Below are 18,556 nucleotides of genomic sequence, written 5' to 3'. Positions count from 1 at the left end.
TGGTAAGATGATAGGTCTAGATGGTAAGACAGTACTTCACAAACATGGCAATCAACCTGTTAATGTTCATTCTCACAATTAATCAGAATTACAAAAACCCGTACTCTGAGCAGCTGCTATAAATAAATGAGGCACCTTGGACCACAAATGCTCATGTGAGATGAGGGTCCTGAGGAAAAGAATGTGGTAGATCAAGGACTGAACATTGGTAATGTTGAGTGATCATTAAACACATAACAGAACTATTCCATCCAATGGTCAATTACCAGAGTGGGTTCTGGAGGGACATGTATTCGAGAGGCATCTAGTGAATGGAGGGATGTAATGATTGTGGGAGCTGCAGGAAAAGCCGTTTCTCTCTCCACAGATGCAGCCTGTCCTGCTAAACAATTCCAGCATTTTCTGTTTCCATATCCAAGTCAATTGTTTATCTCTAATTCCATGTGCTCTCATTTATGTTCACAGGCTCTTAGATGGAACCTTGCGAAATGCCTTCTGGAAGTCCATAAAAATAACATAAATATGAACAAAGGAACATACGAATTAGGAGCAGGAGTAGGCCACTCGGCCCTTCAAGCCTGCAACCACCATTCAATAAGTTCATGGTTGAACTGATTACTCCATATTTCCACTTACCCCTGATAACCTTCCACCCCCTTGCTTAGCAAGAATCTATCGACCTCTGCCTTAAGAAATATTCAAAGACTCTACTTCCACCGCCTTTTGAGGAAGAGAATTCCAAAGACCCACGACCATCTGAGAGAAAAACAATCTCCTCATCTCTGTCATAAATGGGCGACCCCTTATTTTTAAACAGTGACCCCTAGTTCTAGATTCTCGCACATGGGGAAATATCCTTTCCACATCCACTCTGTCAAGACCCCTCAGGATCTTATATGTTTCAATCAAGTAGCCTCTTACTCTCTAAATTCCAGCGGATACAAGCCAAACCTGTCCAATCTTTCCTCGTAGGACAGCCCGCCCATTCCAGGTATTAGTCCAGTAAACCTTCTCTGTACTGCCTCCAATGCATTTACATCCTTCCTTAAATAAGGAGACCAATACTGTACACAACACTCCAGATGTGGTCTCACCAATGCCCTGTACAGCTGAAGCATAACGTCCTTACTTTTGTATTCAATTCCCCTCATGATAAACGGTAACATTCTATTAGCTTTCCTAATTACGTGCTGTACCTGCATACTAACCTTTTGCGATGCATGCACTAGGACACCCAGATCCCTCTGCATCTCAGAGCTCTGCAATCTCTCACCATTTAGATAATATGTTTCTTTTTTATTCTTCCTGCCAAAGTGGACAATTTCATACTTTCCCACATTATACTCGATTAGCCAGGTCTTTGCCCATTCACAACCTATCTATATCCTTTTGTAGCCACCTTATGTCCTCTACACAACTTACTTTCCTACCCATCTTTGTGTCATCAGCAAATTTAGCAACCATACCTTCGGTCCCTTCATCTAAGTCATTTATATAAATTGTATAAAGTTGAGGCCCCAGCACTGATCCCTGTGGCACACCACCCGTTGCATCTTGCCAACCTGAAAATGACCAATTTATGCATAATCTCTGTTTCCTGTTAGCTCGCCAATCTCTATCTCTGCAAATATGTTACCCCCTATATGAGCCTTTATTTTCTGCAATAACCTTTGATCAGGTACCTTATCAAATGCCTCTGGTAATCTAAGTACAGTACATCCACCATTTCCCCTTTACCCACAGCACCTGTTACTTCTTCAAATAACTCCAAAAAATTGGTTAAGCATGATTTCCCTTTCATAAAATCATGTTGGCTCTGCCTGATTATCTTGAATTTTTCTAAGTACCCCACTACAGCATCTTTAATAATAGACTATAACAATTTTCCTAGAACAGATGTGTGGCTAATTAGCCTCTAGTTTCCTGCTTTCTGTCTCCCTCCCTTTTTGAATAAAGGAGTTACATTGGCTATTTTCCAATCTAATGGAATCTTCCTGATTCTAGGGAATTTTGGAAAATTAAAACCAACGCATCAACTATCTCACTAGCCACATCTTTTAAGACCCTCGGATGAAATACATCAGGACCAGGGGACTTGTCAGCCCGCAGCTCCAACAATTTGTTCAGTACCACTTCCCTGGTGATTATAAATTTCCGGAGTTCTTCCTTCTCTTCCATTTCCTGATTTACAGCTACTTCTGGGAGGAGTAAAGGCACAGTTAGTCCAGTAGACCCTGCAAAACCCTCCTCACTAAAATGTGTCTAAATTGGTGACTTAGTGCTTCTTGATGAGAGTTCTGCTGTTGCTCATGTACTTCAGTATGAGGCTGCACTGCCTGGTCAGGCAGCAAATCTTGGATGCCTGAAAGCAAAAGGGCAGAAGGGGAAGTTCATGTGAGGAAAGGAGGAAAGAGGAAAGCACGAGGTCCATGATCCTAACCCCCTGTGGAAACATCACCTCTCTCCCACATTCCACCTGCATCACTAAAGCCTCCAGTGCTGCATCTGCTAACCTGGGAGCCCTCTCTGTCTGGCCTGTTTCTCCATGTGCAGTCTCCTTCCATCCATCAGCGTCTTTGTGAGACTGTTCCAGTTGCTGCTGTAGCCTGACTACACCTCCCTTTAAGAGGGTGGGCAGGATGCCTTTAAGAAGTGCAGTCTCGCTGGACCTCGTGTTAGCCACACACACAACTGTGCCTCCTGCTTTACATGCAGCCAGTCAGAGGATGTTTCATGCTGGACTGCACACTGCAATCATGTTGATGATCGTCTGCTGCCTGCCTCAACACGACCGGGGATAGATTAATCATGCATCCCAATTCCCGTGCCTGAAAATGGGCCAAATTGTAGACATGAGGCTAAATGCTGCCATGTGGATGGTGTCAGCAAGCTTACGTCCACTCCAAATGAGTGACTCACAGTGCTGCCAGAGATTACCTCACCAGACAAAGCCAGAGACATAGCTACGCTCTCAGACTGTTAGAACTCCTGCATCCTTCACTCATCGGTGTATTTAGGCTCTAGAAGCTCAGCCAGATGTTCATACACCTCATGCTGCTGGTCCAGCATCTGCTGCCTTATTGATGATTCAGGAGGCATGTCTTCAACATGAAGCTCCGCAATGCTGTGCCCTCCCACAGTCCTCCGAGTGTTAGTGGACTCGACTGTCACAGCCTCCATCAGCTGCATGGGCATGCATGGCTGTGCTGTTCTCAGCAGATTGTGATCCCGTTTCAAATCACACACAAATACACACTGATGTGAGAGTATCTGTGTTGGTGGAGATTGGGGGGGATTGATGTGACGGTTCACACTCTGAGGTACCCTCCTCCTCCTCAGGGGTGGACGGCTGTCCCCTGGTCACAGCAGCTGTTGCTCTTCTTTGACCTGAGAGAGAGAAAAGTGGTTATAGGGTAATGCACATTCCATCATGTCCTTCTGAGTACTCCTAGTCTGAGTTTCATGTGACCAGTGGTGGACAAATGAGCACTATGCTTCATCCTCGCCAGAGTGTTTCATGAGCCCATCCATTAGGCCTCTCACTCTCTTGGGCCTACACTCCTGTCTCACCATCAGCTGTTGCCCAACCTGGCTCCAGGCCTCCCAGCTCCAGCGCCTCTTCTTCCATGGGCATCGGGATGGTGATATATGGGATGCTGACACCTGTCTTGCCTCTCTCCCTCACGTTCTGTTCTTGCTTCTCCTGCAAGCACATAAATTGCAATCTTTAGTTACCATCAAAGACACACACAACGCCGGTGCTGGTGGCAGCCTGACTGTCCACCATGGCATCACAGGGATTCCTCCTGCACGCAGCCACTCAGTAGTAGCATTGCTGGAGTCAACTCTGACTGACTGGGACAAACCACAGAGAGTCTGACATGCTTCTGACAGCCAATGCTGTTGCCTGGGCATTGTCAGTGACTGGGTGGGCATGTCCTTTCTACCAACCTCACATTCATCCTCAGTCATATATAAGGATGCAAGTTTAACATTGTGTGCTGCACTCACCTTGCTGCCATACATCAGGTCATTGATCCTTTTCAGACACTGCAGCCTCGTGTGAGGGACGACCTCAAGGCTGTTCACCTCCTCTGTCATTTCCATCCAAACTTTCTTTGTTTGCTGGGCTAGTCTTCTCCTCCTGTCCCAGGGAAGAGGACCTAACCCACAGCACGAGCAGCCTGGAGGAGCACCTGCAGGAGGTATCTGTCAACCACGGGACCATCCTTGATCACCCTTCTGCCATCCCCGGATGTGTTTCAGTTGCCAGGCCTCCCTCTCTGCTCTCTCCGGGGCTGCTGCTTTTGCAACAACTACGGGATTCCATTTAAATATGGCGCCAGCATTGACTAAGCAGGCACTACCCTGTCCATGCCGTCTCAGCGGACTGCTCCCCCGCCTGCCAGAAATTATGTGGCCGGCTCGAGAAGATTCAGAATGCAACTCCACCCCCTCCCCACCACCCCCCCACCCCCCCGCCACTCCCACGGCAATGGCATCCCCTACCGGTCCCATCGTCAGGACTTCGCGACATCTGATAAAATCCTGGCCATTATTTCTGATGATAAATGATAGATTTTAACTTGGAGTTCCCGTCATCAAAACAGATCACATGTATCAGGAAAATATCGGCAGTGATTGCTAAAGTCAAAGTGTTAGTTTCTTTGAGTTCAAGACATGATAGTTTAACTGAATACAACTGACTCATTTACCTTCAATAATATGCCAATGCTCATGTACACATGTTAAGAGTATAACAGAAACTGCTGATTTCTGTGCTGGGATTTTACCAGCTTTCTAGATACCAGCTGGGAAGTGGGTAGTCCAGTAAAATGGTGGTGAAAGGCATCGGGAGGGAAGCCTGACATCTTCCCACTGCCTCGGGATATTTCGAAAGGTGGAAATGGCAGCGGCTCGAGTGCCTGGCAATCGGAGGCAGGCAGCCAATTGATCCAATTAACTAGCATGTTAACCGCCATGTCATGCTCCCGAGGGCATTTCAGCGGAGTCGGAACGAAATCCCGCCATGTGGGGATTCCGCCCAGTCCATTAGAGTGGACACCCAACAGCTTCCGGTGCTTGGGGTGGGGGGAATATTCCTCTTTGGATGCTCAGGGAAGGGCTTCCCAGCGACAATGGGAGCCCCTGCAGCTCCGACGTCCCCACTGTCGGGTTCAACCTTCAGATAGCTGGAACCTGCTTAGTTGGTGCCAGCACTTTAATAAAATGTCTCGCCTGCCCTTCGAGGTCACCTCAATATGGTGGCGCCCTTTCCTTTTCCTTGCAGCCTCAGTAGCGGCCACATCGATCATGCTGCTGCCGTGGTTGCGGATCTACCAGCTCTCTGATTGGTCTGCAAATTCTGGGATGCCGGCCGCCATCCTTAATCTGGCATTGACGCCAGAGGCAGCCTCTTTATTGGGAAAAATCCTCTCCCCCATCGCACTGTTAGCCAAGGCTCCTTTCACAGCATCTCCCAAACCTGCGACTTCTACCACCTGGAAGGACAAGGGCAGCAGGTGCATAGGAACACCAACACCTGCAAGTTCCCCTCCAAGCCACACGCCATCCTGACTTGGAACTATATCGCCAGTCCTTCACTTCTGCTGGCTCAAATTACAGGAAATACTATCCTAACAGTGCTGTGGGTGCACATACACCATATGAAGCAGTTCAAGAAGGTGTCTCAATAGGACCTTCGCAAGGGCAATTAGGGATGGGCAACAAATGTTGCTCTTGCCAGCCACGCTCACCACAGGAACAAATGGTTAAAAATTGGAGATTATTTCACAGGTGAAAGGGAAAACAGAAAATTTGCATTTATATATCACCTTTCACAACCTCAGGATGTCCCAAAGTGCTTTTAAATACTTCGGAAACATAGTCAATGTTGTAATGTTGCACAAACAGTAATGAGGTAATCCATTTTTCGTATTGTTAGTTGAGTGATAAATAATGGCCAGGACTCCAGAAGAACTAAACGAGGAGAAAGTACTTAATTCAATGTAAATCACACTGGGAAATCCTGAGGTTAGGAAAACTGTTGCATGGATGCAAGTGCTTTCCTTTACCTGCCCTGTTCTTCTTGAAAAAGTGCCATGGGATCTTTTATACACATCTGAGAGAACTGACTGGGCCTCAGTTTCTCATCTCGATTGAAAGGCAGCACCTCTGGCAGTGCAGCATTCTCTCAGTACCACACAGAAGTATCAGCCTGGATTTTTGAACTTAAGTCCTGAAGTGTGGCCTCAACTTACAACATTCGAACTGAGAGATGATAGTGCTACCCCTGAGTCAAGGCAGACATTTAATATAACAACAACCACAACAACTTGCATTTATATAGCACCTTGAACATTGAAAAACTTCGCAAGTTGTTTTTCAGAGGAATAATCTTGCAAAAAATGGCACTGCATCAAAGGAGATATTCAGAAGGGTGATCAAAAGCTTGGGCAAAGAACTGAGCTTTATGGAGGGTCCAAAAAGGAGAAGTAAATGGAAAGGTAGAGGGGGAAATGGAGGGAATTCCAGAGTGTGAAAGTTTAGCCACCAAGAGTGGGTTAAAGGGAGGGAGGGATGCAGAAAAGACAAGACTCAGAGAAAAGGACAATTCTGGGCTGGGGTAGTTACACAGAGATTGGAACAGGTGAAGCTGTAAAGCAATTTAAAAGTGGGGATGATCATTTTAAATTTGGGTTATGGAAGGACCAGAGGCCAATGTAAGTTAACAGGGACAAGGGTGATAGTTGTAAGGTACTAGGTGTGGGTAAGGATATGGGCTGTAGATTTTCAGATTGACTAAAGTTTATAGAACATGGAGGATGGGAACCTGGCTGGGGAGCATTAGAACAATTGAATCTGGAAGTGACAAGGTATGGACCCTCTCAAAAACCCATCACTTTGGTGAAGCTTTGGTCACTCCTCCTCATTCCTTTGGTCAGTGCCATCTTCTTTATGTCTCTGTGAGGCATCTTGGGACATTGGTCTATGTTATAGGTGGTGTAGAAATGCAAGCTGTTGATCCAACACACAGGTATCCACTGGAATCACCATCTGCAATGTATAGGTTATTTATGATGACTGATTACAATAGAAAATGTGGTTTGCAAGAAGTTTATATGTTTAATACCTAAGCTCCTCGATTTGCAAAGCACAGACAATACTTTTTTTTAACTCTTCATGTGCCAAATCCACAAGGCAAATACATTTTAAAAAGTCTAAACATTACAGACATTTAATGTTAAATTGAAAGGACATGGTCCATAGAACAGTTCATTGCAATAGATCAATAATACTGCTTGAACATCATCACATTCAACTATATTTTATGTGAAATATCTTGGTTTAAGGCCGTTTAAGCTCCAGTTAATTATATTTTATTCCATGATGAGTATCTGAGATTTCACATGATTGTCTCAAATTGTTTGTTCAATTAACTTGAATTAATATGAATGATGATGTAACTAATATCTCACTGGAGACTTCGCTCCGGTATAAATACAAGTTTTCTCTGAATATTTCAAGTAATCAGACAGAGATATTGCCTCTGGCACTAAAAGAAACCATCACATCTCAGAGAAAATGCGTGAACTAACATTATTCCATCAGATCGAAGACATTTACTACGCTATTCTTGCAGTTGTTGGAATTCTTGGTAAGTCAATTAACCATTTAATGTAAGCAAATCACTTTTGAAATGTAAATTTAACCATGTTATTTGATTTTTTTTTGCCTTTTAAAATTCTGTTTAAAACCTTATGTTGGTGATTACAGATTTTAGTTATGGAGATAAATGCCAGACTTTTTCCAAAACAGTATTTTGAGTGATTCAGTTGATTCATCAACAAACCATAAAAGGTAACGGTTTACATAGCGAAATGCCATTATAAATGTTTATATTGGAAAATTCAATAATAAATGCTGGCATGAAGTGTGTCCAGAAATGATCGGTTTGTGTTCAGTGAGTGGCACCATTACCATGACTTTTAACTAGATATATTCCCCTTGACCCTTACTGGGTCATATTTTGAGTATGTAGACTGGCCCTATCCTAAAAAATAACTGAACCACCAGATGCTGCATCTCCTCAGCATCAGGACCTGTCCAATTTTAAAACCAGAATTCTTCAACCACCAGCCCTTTCTTCCATCGTCTCATCTTCCTGCTCCCCTCACACACTGTCACCTCTGTTACAACAGCAAAATATGAATTAATTCTCAAAATCACCTTCATTAGTAAACACTGTGCCTTCGTCCGCTCTTTCCCCTAACTCTTGCTCGCTGCTATTTGTTCGAACTCATGCTATTGTTTCTTCACTAATTTCCAAAATAATTATTGATTTTAGAAATACATCTTCAGAACAAAGTGCTGACACAGTTATAAGTGATTCAATTGCCTTGATATCGTGAAGCATTCATGATCATCATCACATTGCTGTTTGTGGGAGCTTGTTGTGTGCAAATTGGCTGCTACATTTCCTACATTATAATAATGACAACACTTCAAAAGAAAAAGTACTTTGGTGGCTGTAAAGCACTTTGGAACTCCCTGAAGTTGTGAACGGTGCTATATAAATGCAAGTCTTTTTTTAAAATTCCATCGCATTCTTCTCAAACCTATGCTGTCTTTTGGATTCCATTTTCGATCTAACTCCCATTGTCTCCTAAATCCCTAGCTATAACTGCCTTGCTCCCTGCTATCACTGGCTGTAATTTCCTGCCTCTTAGATCACTATGTGTAACTCCATTGCTCACTGGGATCCTTATCTGGAACAAGATTTGCAAATGGATAATCATGCCTGAAATTGTTGAACTTTTTGAGAAGATAACTACTGTGGTACATAATGGAGTCTCAGCTTTTCACTGTATCTATTAATAACCTGGATGATGGAATAGAGAGCCACATATCTAAGTTTGCTGATGACACTAAGTTATATGGGAGCAGGAAATTGCAAAGGGACATTAATTGATTAACTGAGAGAGCAACATTATGCCAGCTGGAATTTAACATGGGAAAGTGTGAGGTCATCTAATTCAGACCTAAGAAAGATAGATCAAAATATTATTAAATTGGAACAGAGAGATTTGGGGTCCACATAAAAAAAAATCAGTAAAAGTTTGTGGACACACAAAAATATCATTAAAATGTCTAATGGAATGTTATCATTTATCTAAAAGTTGGCTGGAATACAAAGCTCTGGAAATTAAGTGATGCTGTATGAAGGTCTGGTTAGACCCCATTCGGAGTAACTTCATTCAGTTCTGGGCTCCTCACCTCAGGAAGGATGTATTGGCCTTGGAGCAGGTTCAGTGCAGAATCACAAGACTGATACCATTGCTGAAAGTGTTGAACTATGAACACTGGTTACACAGACAAGGCTTGTATTTGTTTAAATATGGAAGATTAAAGGGTCAACTAGAATCATAGAAAATCATAGAATTATAGAATGTTTACAACACAGTAAAGAACACTTGGCCCATCATGTCTGTGCCAGACAAAAAACGATCCATCTAGTCTAATCCCACCTTCCAGCATTATTCCATAGCCCTGCAAGTAATGGCACTTGAGGTGCATATCCAGACACCTTTTAAATGAATTAAGGGTTTCTGCCTCTACTAACCTTTCAGCCAGTCAGTTCCAGAGCCCCACCACGCTCTCGGTGAAAAAACAAAGTTCATCTCCCCTCTACTCTTTCTACCAGTCAGTTTAAATCTACGCACCCTACTTACTGACCACTCTGATAAGGTATACAGGCCCTTCACATCCACTCTCTCCAGGCCCTTCAATATTTTGTACATTTCAATCAGAGCACCCTGGCCTATCCAATCTTCCCTCATTACTACATTTTTTCCAGTCCCACCAAAATCCTTGGAAATTCCTCTGCAACCTCTCTAGTGCAATCCCATATTTTCTGTAATAAGGTGACCAGAACTGCACACAGTATTCAAATTGTGGCCTCACCAATTGAAATGCTTAAGATGAGTAAATGACTTGATTGGGACAAGAGAGAAACAATTCCCTTTGGTGAGGGAGTCCAGAACAGGGAGACACATCATTATTAGTGCTAGGCTATTCAAGGATGATGCCAGGAAGAACTTTCTCACTCCAAGTGTCCTGGAAATCGGGAAAACTCTTTCCCAACAAGCTGTTCGAGCTCGGTTCATTCAAAATTTCAAAAATGAGATTGATAGACTTTTGTTAGGCAAGTGTATTGAAAGTTATGGAACCAAGGCAGATTAAATGATGTTAAGATACAGATCAGACATGATCTAATCGAATGGCAGAAAAAGTTCGATGGGCTGAAAGGCCAATTCCTCTTCTAAAGTGCCCATGTTTCTATGGACATCCCATGTTCTCTGAGATGACTGTTTGTAATTCCCTTGTCCTTTGTTCTATTATTTTCAGTTAACTCTGTGGCCATTCTGATCCTGTCACGAGGAAAGTGCGGACTCTCCAAATGTATCACCCACTACCTGGTGGCCATGGCAGTGGCAGATCTACTGGTCGTTTTCACTGATGTGATACTGTTTACAGTTATTCATTTTCATTTCCCAGGGACTTACCTGGATACCACTCCTGCACGTTCTCTTATACATGTCCTGCTTTACGCAGCCACAGACATTTCTGTCTGGTTCACTGTCACTTTCACTTTTGATCGATTTATTGCAATTTGTTGCCCAAAGCAGAAAACAAAATATTGCACAGAGAAAACGGTGGTTGTGGTTATTGTGACAGTGAGTGTGTTGTTCTGCTTCAAAAATATTCCATGGTACTTTGTTTATGAACCTGAATATGTAATTGACAATGTACCCTGGGGAGGAATTGAATCACTGAGCTATTACACTGAAACTGCATGGGTAGCATTTGAGAGCCTCAGTATTATTTTAACCCCTTTCCTTCCATTCGTTCTGATTTTACTGCTCAATGCTCTGACTGTCAGACACATTTTAGTGGCCAGTAGAGTCCGTAGGAAACTACTGGATCACAGCAAGAGTGAGAATCACACTGACCCAGAGATGGAGAACCGAAGGAAATCCATCATTTTAATGTTCACTATATCTGGCAGTTTTATACTGCTATGGATGACAAATGTTCTGTATTTCCTTTATTGGCGAATTAATAACATTGATGATTATGCAGGTCCCCATGATCCTGCATATATCACTGAACAATCTGGTTACATGCTGCAGCTTTTGAGCACCTGCACCAACACCTGTATTTATGTAGTGACCCAGACTAAATTCAGAGAGCAGCTGAAGAATGCAGTCAAATATCCATTCACTGCAATCGTTAAATTCGTTAAATGATTAAAGCAGATCGCCTAAAAGCAGAGCTACCTTTCTATCACTGACTCTGGTTACAGTGCTTCTTCATCAATTCACTCTTGACACAATTCTGCAACAGATCGCTGTATCTATTTTGTTACCTCGGGAGATCTTCCCCTTACTGTCTCCAGGCTCTTGGTTCTCAACCGCTTTCCTTTCCAAGGCCCATAAACAGGACTGCCCTGGTAGGCCCATCTTTGATACTGTTCTTGTCACACAGAACATATTTCTTTCCATATTGACAATATTTAAACTCTCCCTGTCCAATCTCCTCCAGCCTATATCCATGGCTCATTCAACCCTCTCCATCAATTTAAAATATTCTAGTTACATCAGCTTTGCATCAAAAGTCAATCCTTCCCCTCAGTTCAATAAGGTCCATCACCAACTCTCCCCTTCTCGTTCTCAACATCTCTATCTTCATTTCTGTCAACAAATATCTACTTGAAACCCACTGACTCCCATAGCTACCTTGATTACCATGCTTCCATCCCGCTTCCTGTAAGGACTCAATTACATTCTCCCAGTTTCTCTGTATCCATCGCCTCAGTTCTGACGATAACACCTTCCACCCACCAGCTTCCATGTTCAATGGACGTTCTTTGCAATTTCTTCCACCTGAAGTGTGATGCCACTACCAAACACATCCTCTCTTTCCCTTCCCTTTCAGTATTCCAAAAGTTGACAGTAAAAGTTACAAAAGTGAATAGGAAAAGAATCTTGCAAAGGATAGCAAAATCAACACAAAAAGCTTTTATATTTATATTTGGAAGAAGAGAGTCATTTTAGAGCAATGTTGGCTCCTTAAAAACTGATGATGATTAAATTATAAATGAAAATAAGGAAATGGTGGCCATGTTAAATAATTACTTTCATCAGTGTTTACAGTGGAGGAAGAAGATAGCATGCTGGACATCCCAAGGAAACTAATATTGAATCAGGGATGGGGACTCACCAAAATTAATGTAAGAAAATTAACAATAATGAAGAAAATAATGGCACAAAAGAGTGAGAAATTCCCAGGACCAGATGGTTTTCATCCCAGGGATTTAAAGGAAGCAAGTGAAAACATTGCTGATGCCCAAAATGTAATTGTAATCTTCCAAAATGAAAGCAAACAATGCTGAAAATAGAAACAAAAACAAGAAATGCTGGAATCACTCAGCAGGTCTGGCAGCATCTGTGGAAAGAGAAGCAGAGTTAACGTTTCGGGTCAGCGACCCTTCTTTGGAACTGACAAATATTAGAAAAGTCACAGATTATAAACAAGTGAGGTGGGGGTTTGGCAAGAGATAACAAAGGAGAAGGTGCAGATTGGACCAGGCCACATAGCTGACCAAAAGGTCACGGAGCAAAGGCAAACAATATGTTAATGGTGTGTTGAAAGACAAAGCATTGGTACAGATTAGGTGTGAATATACTGAATATTGAACAGCAGCAAGTGCAAACCTGAAGAAAAACAACCTGAAAAAAACAATGGGTAAGCAAACTGAACAAACTAAGATGAAATGAAATAAACGCCAACTCACAGACACTTCTTCCTACCTCCCTCTGGACCATGACCCCACCACCGAACATCAAGCCACCGTCCAAAGGACTGTCACTGACCTCATCTCCTCTGGAGATCTTCCCTCTACAGCTTCCAACCTCATAGTCCCGCAACCCCGGACAGCCCGCTTCTACCTCCTTCCCAAAATCCACAAACGGGACTGTCCCGGCAGACCCATTGTGTCAGCCTGCTCCTGCCCCACTGAACTTATTTCTTCCTATCTAGACTCTATCTTTTCTCCGCTGGTCCAGTCTCTTCCCACCTACATCCGTGACTCTTCTGACGCCCTACGTCATTTTGACAATTTCCAGTTTCCTGGTCCCAACCGCCTCCTCTTCACTATGGACGTCCAATCGCTCTACACCTCCATCCCCCACCAGGATGGTTTGAGGGCTCTCCGCTTCTTCCTGGAACAGAGGCCCAACCAGTCCCCATCCACCAACACCCTCCTCCGCCTGGCTGAACTTGTTCTCACATTGAACAACTTCTCCTTCAACTCCATGCATTTCCTTCAAGTAAAAGGTGTCGCTATGGGTACCCGCATGGGTCCTAGTTATGCCTGTCTTTTTGTGGGATATGTCGAGCATTCTTTGTTCCAGTCCTACTCAGGCCCCCTGCCCCAACTCTTTTTCCGGTACATTGATGACTGTATCGGTGCCGTTTCCTGCTCCCGCCCCGAACTAGAAAACTTTATCAACTTTGCTTCCAATTTCCACCCTTCTCTCACCTTTACATGGTCCATCTCTGACACTTCCCTTCCCTTCCTCGACTTCTCTGTCTCCATCTCTGGGGATAGGTTGTCTACCAATATCCATTATAAGCCCACTGACTCCCACAGCTACCTCGACTACACTTCTTCACACCCTACCTCCTGTAAGGACTCCATTCCATTCTCCCAGTTTCTCCGTCTCCGACGCATCTGCTCTGATGATGCTACCTTCCATGACGGTGTTTCTGATATGACCTCCTTTTTCCTCAACTGTGGATTTCCCCCCACTGTGGTTGACAGGGCCCTCAACCGTGTCCGACCCATTCCCCGCACCTCTACCCTCACCCCTTCCTCTCCCTCCCAGAACCGTGACAGGGTTCCCCTTGTCCTCACTTTTCATCCCACCAGCCTCCATATCCAAAGGATCATCCTCCGCCATTTTCGCAAACTCCAGTGTGATGCCACTACCAGTCGCATCTTCCCCTCCCTTCCCCTGTCAGCATTCCGAAGGGATCGTTCCCCCCGCGACACCCTGGTCCACTCCTCCATTACCCCCACCACCTCGCCCCCGTCCCAGGGCACCTGCCCTTGCAATCGCAGGAGGTGTCATACCTGCCCATTTACCTCCTCTCTCCTCACTATCCCAGGCCCCAAACACTCCTTTCAGGTGAAGCAGCGATTTACTTGTACTTCTTTCAATGTAGTATACTGTATTCGCTGCTCACAGTGTGGTTTCCTCTACATTGGGGAGACCAAGCGCAGACTGGGTGACCGCTTTGCGGAACATCTCCGCTCAGTCCGCAAGCAGGACCCTGAGCTTCCGGTTGCTTGCCATTTCAACACTCCCCCCTGCTCTCATGCTCACATCTCTGTCCTGGGATTGCTGCAGTGTTCCAGTGAACATCAACGCAAGCTCGAGGAACAGCATCTCATCTACCGATTAGGCACACTACAGCCTGCCGGACTGAACATTGAGTTCAATAATTTCAGAGCATGACAGCCCCCCACTTTACTTTCATTTTTAGTCATTTTTAGTTATTTTTTCTTCCTTTTTTTTTACATTCCTTTTTACATTTTTTACAATCTTTTTTTGCATTTATTTCATTTCATCTTAGTTTGTTCAGTTTGCTTACCCACTGTTTTTTTCAGGTTGTTTTTCTTCAGGTTTGTACTTGCTGCTGTTCAATATTCAGTATATTCACACCTAATCTGTACTAATGCTTTGTCTTTCAACACACCATTAACATATTGTTTGCCTTTGCTCCGTGACCTTTTGGTCAGCTATGTGGCCTGGTCCAATCTGCACCTTCTCCTTTGTTATCTCTTGCCCAACCCCCACCTCACTTGTTTATAATCTGTGACTTTTCTAATATTTGTCAGTTCCGAAGAAGGGTCGCTGACCCGAAACGTTAACTCTGCTTCTCTTTCCACAGATGCTGCCAGACCTGCTGAGTGATTCCAGCATTTCTTGTTTTTGTTTCAGATTTCCAGCATCCGCAGTATTTTGCTTTTATTTTAATGCTGAAAATAGGTCAGGCAGCATCCGTGGAAATAGAAACAGAGCTATCGTTTCAGGTTCTCGACCTTTCACAAGAACAGAAGAATACAAGAAATAGGAGCAGGAGTAAACCATACAGCCTGTCGAGCGTGTTCCACCATTCAATACGATCATGGCTGCACTTTGGCCTCAACTCCACTTTCTTGCCCACTCCCCATATCCATTGATTCCCCGAATGACCAAACATTTGTCTGTCTCAGCCTTAAGTATATTCAATGATGGAGCATCCACAAAGCTCTGGGGTAGATAATTCCAAAGAATCACAACCCTTTCAGAGATGTAATGTCGCCTCATCTCAGTCCTAAATGATCTTCCCCTTATCCTGAGACAGTGCCCCCATGTTCTAGATTCCCCAGCTAGGGGAGATACCCTCTCAGTGTCTACACTGTCATGCTGCTTCAAAATTGTTTATGTTTCAATGAGGTCACCTCTCATTCTTCTAAACGCCAGAGAACATATACATCATTTACTCAGCCTCTCATTATCGGACAACCCTGTCATCCCAGGGTGCACAACTGCCAACACATCAAGGTTGTGTGGTTGTCAGCTGTGTACGGAGTACCTCACGTTAAAAGATGACACACACAGTCCTCTGCCAGGGACATCATAAAACCCTCCAGTGATGGACAAGTGGCATCGGAGACAGGGCTCTGATACTGGAGGTCTCTAGTCACAAATCTGCATGTAGGTGGTGGATGCCTGATGGTTGCTGAGCTCTTGTATTTGGGGTATTACTGGCTCCCCAGCAGCAGAGTCCATGACTGAGCATTCCTTTTTAGGATCTCCTGTGCTCACCTCACTTGAGAAAGGGGCTGGAAAAGATGTCTCAAACACAGGCTGTCCCAAACTGTCCTGACGGGAGAACCTCACCCGGTGGAACCATCATCCTTGTGGTTGAAAACACATGCAAATTTAAAAAAAACATGCATGAATGTCTGCATCTGGAATGTATGCAACGTTATGGACAATCAGAACAGCGAATGCCCTGAAAGGAGAACCACCATAGTTTCTCAGCAGCTAGCGGGATATAACATCAATGTTGCTGCTCTCAGTGAAATCCGACACCCTGCAGTAGTCCAGCTTAGACAGGAAGGAGGAGAATACACTTTCTTCTGGAAGGAGAAACCAGTGGAGGATATTCATATCCGCGGAGTTGGGTTTGACATCAAAAATTGAATCACAGATATACTTATGGAACTTATTGTTGGCATTAATGAATGGCTCATGAGCCGACACCTTCAGCTTAGTGACAACCAATGGGCCACAATCATCAATGTTTATGCTCCCACTCTCTATCTTACTGACGAAACCATAGAGCTCTTTTATGCAGATCTGGATTCTATACTGGCAGCATGTGATGGAATGTACGTATAGTAGGCTTAATTGGGTGGAATTTAGAAATAATTAAAATATTATACCTTTTAGAATTAAAGATTGAATAAATGGCCAGTTTTCATGACTCACTGACATTCCCCTTCAAGAAGCGAGAGTTAAAAATGTCAAGTTCCCTGTAATGAAGCAGAAACAAGTTGGGAAATCCATTTGTATTTCTGTTGTCAGGGGCTTGGAAGATAAACATACCCATTGAAATATCCTGTAAGAGACAGCAATACTCTTAATTAATTTGTGAGATTGTTGATGCAGACAGTTCAGCTCCGGAGGTTGCTTTGGAATGCCATGGAAAGGGCAATTATAGACAATAAAACAATAAATGGAATGGACTTACAGGAACAAGAGGTAAAGTAAACACAATTATAAACATTTTGACCAGATACCCGCTCAAAACTTCAAAAGCAGGAGAATTTCAGTAAAACATTAAGTGTAGATGGTAATTAAAGATATGGATTTTAAAAAGCAAAAAAAAACAAACACAGGAGGATAACATCGATATGCTAAAAGTCAGATGACACTTCAGAAACAGTTTAAACAAGAGAGGTTCTGAAACAAAACATTAGAAGTGTTGAATCCTCAACAATGCTTCTCAACTACAGGGAATTTAAGGTAAAAAGTTTACTTTAAATGTTGATGGATATTCTGGATATTCTAAGATATTTTGCTGTAACATTAGCATGCTTAAATTTTCCAATCCTATGTTAAAAATAAGATTATGTGTTACATCTTTTAACAGTATTGATATTGTGACATACTTATCCACTTCCAAGTGTATTGCATGTTATATTCTTAAATAAATACATAAACGTTCATAAATCCTCCTGTGTAGCATTCTGTATACAACTACAAAGAACCCCCCTCTCTGTGTCTCTTTAATTGGAGAGATACGTATTGAAGAGACTTACCAGACCCTTATAATATCTGGGATATTTATGACCTAGCCATAATTATTAAAAATACGCTATCCAAAAGATGGTAATATTCTCTGTTGGTTTTCTTTCTATGAGGGAAAGTTAGTTCAATTCCTTGGACGCAAACAAGTGTCTATAAGAGTTTGTCTGCTTTGAACTTGATTAAAGGAGATTCATAGGGATGTAGTCCTGATTTGATTTAGTCCCTATAAGGGGTTAATGTCATAAATCACTTCAGTTGGCACCCAAAAATGTGGTCTTATTGTTAATAGAATCCTGTACTTATGTGCTAGTCTTTAATGTATATTTTAGATTTGTAGGTACGGAAGGAATGTTTTCTGTCTGTGGTATTAAGACCCTGATTTAAGAATATGGAGATGGCAAACTCCTGATCACTGTTTGTGGATCTTAAATCAGAACTCACTCATTCTAATTTTGAGGTTTAGAAATTGCCTTTGAAGTTCCCTGTAAATCTTAGTTGAGATTAGGTCCTGACATATTTTAAGTATGCTGAAGCTGCAGCATTGCGGTATGCTTTAGAAAAGGCAGACCCTATTAAGCCCACATTAATTTGTACAGATGGTGACTATTGGAAACGGACTTACAACCAAGACCTTGTGTTCTGGGCGTAAAAAGGATTCACCAATCATAAAGGTAAACCGAAAAAAACACAAGTCATTGTGGGAAGATATTCTCATTTCATGAAAGGAGAAATGTAATTGTCAGATAATTCATGTATCCGGACATACCACTGGTTCAGTTCATTCAAAGGACAACAGTCTTGCAGATGGACAGGCAAAGCATTCACTCTGTATGATACCCCCTCGAAAGGGGCCTGCCATATTTAATGTAATCACGAGGGCAGGGCGGGCAGCTAATCAGGATGAGGAACTGATTCAGCTATTAGACCTGATGAAAGAGAATCCAAAAGAATATCCATCAAAGTACTTCTATTCTGACACCCCGACTGGTATTGTACTGGTTAAGTTGCCCGAGGGTGTCCAGGAGGTACCCGCAAGTCATAAACGGGAACAGTTTGTATAAGAAGTTCACAAGGGTATAGGTCAGGCACATAGTGGTGCCTGAACAACATTCTGCAAATTGACTCCT

At 43.1% G+C, this 18,556-nt stretch overlaps 1 pseudogene; it reads left to right on the top strand.

Annotated features, from left to right (window-relative positions):
• Nucleotides 1–7,584: 7,584 nt before the first annotated feature.
• On the top strand, nucleotides 7,585–11,327 carry LOC137373376 (probable G-protein coupled receptor 139; annotated as a pseudogene).
• The last annotated feature ends 7,229 nt before the right edge of the window (nucleotides 11,328–18,556 follow it).

Source organism: Heterodontus francisci, chromosome 9, assembly GCF_036365525.1.
Source record: "Heterodontus francisci isolate sHetFra1 chromosome 9, sHetFra1.hap1, whole genome shotgun sequence".
Classification (NCBI taxonomy): domain Eukaryota; kingdom Metazoa; phylum Chordata; class Chondrichthyes; order Heterodontiformes; family Heterodontidae; genus Heterodontus; species Heterodontus francisci.
Note: the sequence above shows the minus strand (reverse complement) of the source record. Positions and strands in the feature narration are given on the sequence as shown.